The sequence below is a fragment of the Aegilops tauschii genome, chromosome 6, assembly GCF_002575655.3.
Source record: "Aegilops tauschii subsp. strangulata cultivar AL8/78 chromosome 6, Aet v6.0, whole genome shotgun sequence".
In the NCBI taxonomy this organism is placed as follows: domain Eukaryota; kingdom Viridiplantae; phylum Streptophyta; class Magnoliopsida; order Poales; family Poaceae; genus Aegilops; species Aegilops tauschii.
This window is the reverse complement of record NC_053040.3, coordinates 153,114,264-153,120,078: the sequence shown is the minus strand read 5'-3', so window position 1 is coordinate 153,120,078 and position 5,815 is coordinate 153,114,264.

Genomic DNA, 5,815 nt, shown 5'->3' with positions numbered 1-5,815 from the left:
TTCTAAAGTTTGTGATTCCCGTAGCATGCACGTATGGTGAACCGTTATGTGATGAAGTCGAAGCATGATTTATTTATTTATTGTCTTCCTTATGAGTGGCGGTCGGGGACGAGCGATGGTCTTTTCCTACCAATCTATCCCCCTAGGAGCATGCGCGTAGTACTTTGTTTTGATAACTAATAGATTTTTGCAACAAGTATGTGAGTTCTTTATGACTAATGTTGAGTCCATGGATTATACGCACTCTCACCCTTCCACCATTGCTAGCCTCTCTAATACCGCGCACCTTTTGCCGGTATCATACGCCCACCATATACCTTCCTCAAAACAGCCACCATACCTACCTATCATGACATTTCCATAGCCATTCCGAGATATATTGACATGCAACTTACCACCGTTCCATTTATTATGACACGCTTCATCATTGTCATATTGCTTTGCATGATCATGTAGTTGACATCGTATTTGTGGCAAAGCCACCTTTATAATTCTTTCATACATGTCACTCTTGATTCATTGCATATCCCGGTACACCGCCGGAGGCATTCACATAGAGTCATATTTTGTTCTAAGTATCGAGTTGTAATTCTTGAGTTGTAAGTAAATAAAAGTGTGATGATCATCATTATTAGAGCATTGTCCCATCTGAGGAAAGGATGATGGAGACTATGATTCCCCCATAAGTCGGGATAAGACTCCGAACGAAAGAAAAAAAAGGCCAAAAGAAAAGAGAAGGCCCAAATAAAAAATAAGAGAAAAGAGAGAAGGGACAATGTTACTATCCTTTTTCCACACTTGTGCTTCAAAGTAGCACCATGATCTTCATGATAGAGAGTCTCCTATGTTGTCACTTTCATATGCTAGTGGGAATTTTACATTATAGAACTTGGCTTGTATATTCCAATGATGGGCTTCCTTAAAATGCCCTAGGTCTTCGTGAGCAAGCGAGTTGGATGCACACCCACTTAGTTTCTTTTGTTGAGCTTTCATACACTTATAGCTCTAGTGCATCCGTTGCATGGCAATCCCTACTCACTCACATTAATATCTATTGATGGGCATCTCCATAGCCCGTTGATACGCCTAGTTGATGTGAGACTATCTTCTCCTTTTTTTTCTTCTCCACAACCACCATTCTATTCCACATATAGTGCTATGTCCATGGCTCACGCTCATGTATTGCGTGAAGATTGAAAAAGTTTGAGAACATCAAAAGTATGAAACAATTGCTTGGCTTGTCATCGGGGTTGTGCATGATTAAATACTTTGTGTGATGAAGATAGAGCATAGCCAGACTATATGATTTTGTAGGGATAACTTTCTTTGGCCATGTTATTTTGAGAAGACATGATTGCTTTGTTAGTATGCTTGAAGTATTATTATTTTCATGTCAATATTAAACTTTGTCTTGAATCTTTTGGATCTGAACATTCATGCCACAATAAAGAAAATTACATTGAGAATTATGCTAGGTAGCATTCCACATCAAAAATTCTATTTTTATCATTTACCTACTCGAGGACGAGTAGGAATTAAGCTTGGGGATGCTTGATACGTCTCCAAGTATCTATAATTTTTTATTGTTCCATGCTATTATATATTCTGTTTTGGATGTTTAATGGGCTTTATTATACACTTTTATATTATTTTTGGGACTAACCTACTAACCCAAGGCCCAGTGCAAATTGTTGTTTTTTTGCCTATTTCAGTGTTTCGCAGAAAAGGAATATCAAACGGAGTCCAAACGGAATGAAACCTTCGGGAGAGTTATTTTTGGAACAAACGTGATCCAGAGGACTTGGAGTGGACGTCAAGAAACGAATGAGGAGGCCACGAGGCAGGGAGGCGTGCCTACCCCCCTGGGCGCGCCCCCCACCCTCATGGGCCCCTCGTGGCTCCACCGACCTACTTCTTCCTCCTATATATACCTACGTACCCCGAAACCAACTAGGAGCACCATGAAACCCTATTTCCACCGCCGCAACCTTCTGTACCCGTGAGATCCCATCTTGGGGCCTTTTCCGGCGCTCCGCCGGAGGGGGCATCGATCACGGAGGGCTTCTACATCAACACCATAGCCTCTCCGATGATGTGTGAGTAGTTTACCACAGACCTTCGGGTCCATAGTTATTAGCTAGATGGCTTCTTCTCTCTCTTTGGATCTCAATACAAAGTTCTCCTCGATCTTCTTGGAGATCTATTCGATGTAACTCTTTTTGCGGTGTGTTTGTCGAGATCCAATGAATTGTGGATTTATGATCAAGATTATCTATGAACAATATTTGAATCTTCTCTGAATTCTTTTATGTATGATTGGCTATCTTTGCAAGTTTCTTCGAATTATCAGTTTGGTTTGGCCTACTAGATTGATCTTTCTTGCAATGGGATAAGTGCTTAGCTTTGGGTTCAATCTTGCGTTGCTCGATCCCAGTGACAGCAGGGGAAACGACACGTATTGTATTGTTGCCATCGAGGATAAAAAGATGGGGTTTATATCATATTGCTTGAGTTTATCCCTCTACATCATGTCATCTTGCTTAATGCGTTACTCTGTTCTTATGAACTTAATACTCTAGATGCATGCTGGATAGCGGTTGATGTGTGGAGTAATAGTAGTAGATGTAGGGAGGAGTCGGTCTACTTGTTGCGGACGTGATGCCTATATACATGATCATGCCTAGATATTCTCATAATTATGCACTTTTCTATCAATTGCTCGACAGTAATTTGTTCACCCACCGTAATACTTATGCTATCTTGAGAGAAGCCACTAGTGAAACCTATGGCCCCCGGGTCTATTTTCCATCATATTAATCTCCCGTCAACTAGCTATTTATGTCACCATTTATTTTGCAATCTTTACTTTCAATCTTTATCATAAAAATACCAAAAATGTTATCTTATCATCTCTATCAGATCTCACTTTTGCAAGTGGTCGTGAAGGGATTGACAACCCCTTTATCGCGTTGGTTGCAAGGTTCTTATTTGTTTGTGTAGGTACGAGGGACTTGCGTGTGGCATCCTACTGGATTGATACCTTGGTTCTCAAAAATTGAGGGAAATACTTACGCTACTTTGTTGCATCACCCTTTCCTCTTCAAGGGAAAACCAACGCATGCTCAAGAGGTAGCAGCGAGCCAGGCCCCTCCTGGCGAGCTTTCCCCTTTTCCGCTGCCGAGAACCTCTTCTGCGGTGCCATGGGAGCTGCGGCAAGACGGCGAGGCTAGGAGGAAGGAGAAGGAGAAAGCGGCAAGAAGACAGAGATGAGCGAGGGAGCTCTGCCCCTCCCCTCATTTATAGCCAGAAGGAGGCCAACTATCGGCCTCCATGATCGCACGTAATGATGGTTTTCTTCTGCATGCAGAAGGGTCTCGTCAAGTCGAACGGTTGCCGAGGCAGCATGGGGAAGCGGAGGCGCCCACGTCCCATCAATCGCCATGCGTCAACTGAGGCCGCAGGCGGTTGGGGCCCGCGGTGCTCCGCACTTGCCCTTTGGCTTCGCCTTGAAGCCAAGTTCGAACACGCCTTGGGCCCGGAGGCTACTGTCGGTGTTCTGGGAACGGGGGTGCCCAGACTTGCCTGCCTGTGGCCCATGGCGTGGCTCCGTCGGCGGCCCGGTACGGCCCAGCTTCAGCAGCAACAGCTCAAGACCCTCGCGAGGGGACAAGCCTCGCGAGGGGACAACACCAAGACCTCTCTAGGGGCAGCCTCGCTAGGCTGGCTCCCGAGGAGCGGAGATATCAATGCAGGGTGCACCTCGCGAGGTTCGCGTGACATGATCCATGACGACCAAGGCCAGGCGGGTGCCAGCGGGCGCATTGTACCAGTTTCCTCTTTGGTGCTAAGGATGCAAGTGCAGGCGCGGGGTCCCGAGGCATCTGGCAAAGGTTTCCATAACGGTGCAACAAGACCAAGACCGCCAGGACGGAGGTCATCGCGAAGCCCACGGCAGCGTCACCACCAGAGCCATTTGTAGGCAAAGACTACTTTTGTCAGGATAGCTTGTACTAGTTGTCTCCCTTCAAATTTGGCTATTGTGGGATCCCTTCCCGCCTACATTTGGGAAGAGGACCAAGGCCACTATAAATAGGACTTAGCCACCACCATAGCGAGCAACCTCGAATCAGGGCCATTCTACCCTGACCATCTCACCAGCTCATCGAGCTCAAGAACATCTCACCTCCTGAGGCTGTTCATCCACTGTACTAGTTCATCCTCAGCCCCTCGAGGCAATCCACCACAAAGCTGGAGTAGGGTATTACACCGCAAGGCGGCCCGAACCAGGATAAATCCCTGTGTCTCTCGTTCTTTGGGTTTGTCGAGCTAGGCCATGGGATCGTTGAGCAGGCAGACTGGGGGAGAGTGTTCTTCGTACGCACCCCAGAGTTCGAACCTCTCAAGGGTCTGCGGAGCCCTGAATCCGACTGGGGGGAGAGTGTTCTTCGTACGTACCCCAGAGTTCGAACCTCTCAAGGATCTGCGGAGCCCTAAATCCAACAGTGAAAAACAAGGAAAAGATAGGAATTGGCACTGGGCACTATATCAATAAGTTAGTCCCAAAAAATGATATAAAGTTGCTATAAAATGATAGTAAAACATCCAAGAATGATAATATAACAGCATGGAACAAGCAAAGATTATAGATACGTTGGAGATGTATCAGTAGCCCCTGGGTATTTGATACCGGTTCAGCTGCTAAGATTAGTAACTTGAAATATGAGTTGTAGAATAAACAGAGACTAGTTAAGAGTGAGGTGACGATGTGTGTTGGAAGTGTTTCCAAGATTGATATGATCACCATCACACACTCCCTCTGCCTTCAGGATTAGTGTTGAGCCTGAATAAATGTTATTTGGTGTTTGCGTTGAGCATGAACAAGATTAGATTGTGTTTATTGCAATACATTTATTCATTTAAGTTAGAGAATAATTGTTGTTCTGTTTACATGAATAAAACCTTCTATGGTCATACACCCAATGTGAATGGTTTACTGAATCTCGATCGTAGTGATACATATATTCGTAATATTGATGCCAAAAGATGCAAAGTTGATAATGATAGTGCAACATACTTGTGGCACTGCCGTTTAGGTCATATTGGTGTAAAGCGCATGAAGAAACTCCATGCGGATGGACTTTTGGAATCACTTGATTATGAATCATTTGATACTTGCGAACCATGCATCATGGGCAAGATGACTAAAACTGCGTTCTCCAGAACAATGGAGCGAGCTAATGACTTACTGGAAATAATACATACCGATGTATGCGGTCCGATGAGTGTTGAGGCACGCAGCGGGTATCATTATTTTCCAACCTTTACAAATGATTTGAGTAGATATGGGTATATCTACTTAATGAAACACAAATCTGAAACATTTGAAAAGTTCAAAGAATTTCAGAGTGAAGTAGAGAATCATCGTAACAAGAAAATAAAGTTTCTACGATCTGATCGTGGAGGTGAATATTTGAGTTACGAGTTTGGCCTTCATTTAAAACAATGTGGAATTGTTTCACAACTCACGCCACCTGGAACACCAGAGCGTAATGGTGTGTTCGAACGTCGTAATCGTACTTTATTAGATATGGTGCATTATATGATGTCTCTTACCGATTTGCCTTTATCATTTCGGTGTTATGCATTAGAGACAACCGCATTCACATTAAATAGGGCACCGTCTAAATCCGTTGAGACGACACCGTATGAACTATGGTTTGGCAAGAAATCTAAGCCGTCGTTTCTTAAAGTTTGGGGATGCGACGCTTATGTCAACAGGCTTCGGCCTGATAAACTCGAACCCAAATCGGAGAAG